Below are 1261 nucleotides of genomic sequence, written 5' to 3' on the forward strand. Positions count from 1 at the left end.
TTCCACAGAACGCCTTGTCTATCGTCATGGTCTTCCACAGAACGCCTTGTCTATCGTCATGGTCTTCCACAGAACGCCTTGTCTATCGTCATGGTATTCCACAGAACGCCTTATCTATCGTCATGGTATTCCACAGAACGCTTTGTCTATTGTCATGGTATTCCGCACAGTATTGCTTCTGACCAAGGGACTCTCTTCACAGCCAGAGAAGTGCAACAGTGGGCCCACGATCATGGAATTCACTGGTCTTACCATGTTCCCCATCATCCTGAAGCAGCTGGTCTGATAGAAAGATGGAATGGCCTTTTGAAGACGGAGTTACGGCCACAATTAGGTGGCAGCAGCATAGATGGCTGGGGCAGGGTTCTCCAGAAGGCAGTGTATGCTTTGAATCAGTGTCTGATCAATGGTACATTCTCTCCCATGGCCAGGATCCACGGGACCAAGAATCTAGGTGTGGAAAAGGAAATTGTTCCACTCACTATCACTCCTAGAGACCCACTAGGAAAGTTTTTGCTTCCTGTCCCCACAACCCTAGGTTCTGCTTGCCTAGAAGTTTTGGTTCTAATAGGGAGAGTGCTCCTGCCAGGAAGCACAACAAACATTCCATTGAACTGGAAGTTCAGACTTCCCCCTGGTCATTTTGGGCTTCTAATGCCTTTAAACCAACAGGCTAAGAAAGAATAACAGTGTTAGGAGGGGTGGTAGATCCAGATAACCATGGGGAAATTCAGTTGCCTCTCCATAATGGAGGTAAGAAGGATTGTCTGGAGTTCCAGAGATCCTTTCGGGCATCTTTTAGTGCTACTGTGTCCTGTGATTAAAGTCAATCGGAACCTACAATAGCCTAATCCAAAAAGGAAGATAAAGGGCACAGACCCATCAAGAAGGAAGGTGTGGGTCATTTGTCCAGGAAAGGAATCAGGTTGTGCAGAGGTGCTTGTAGAGGGTGGAGGAAAAGGGCAGCAGGGGGAAGTAGCTATAAATGCCGGGAAGGCCACATGACCAGTTGCAGAAATGAAGATTACAAGTGGTATGAATGCTTCTGTTTTGTTAAGAACACATTTGTGCTGGGCAGTAGTGGCACATGCCTTTAATCCCAGCTCCTGGGAGGCAGAGGCAGAGGCAGAGGCAGAGGCAGAGGCAGAGGCGCAGAGGCGCAGAGGCGCAGAGGCGCAGAGGCGCAGAGAGAGGCAGAGAGAGGCAGAGAGAGGCAGAGAGAGGCAGAGAGAGGCAGAGAGAGGCAGAGAGAGGCAGAGAG

Source organism: Mus pahari, chromosome 1 (genome assembly GCF_900095145.1).
Source record: "Mus pahari chromosome 1, PAHARI_EIJ_v1.1, whole genome shotgun sequence".
Lineage (NCBI taxonomy): Eukaryota > Metazoa > Chordata > Mammalia > Rodentia > Muridae > Mus > Mus pahari.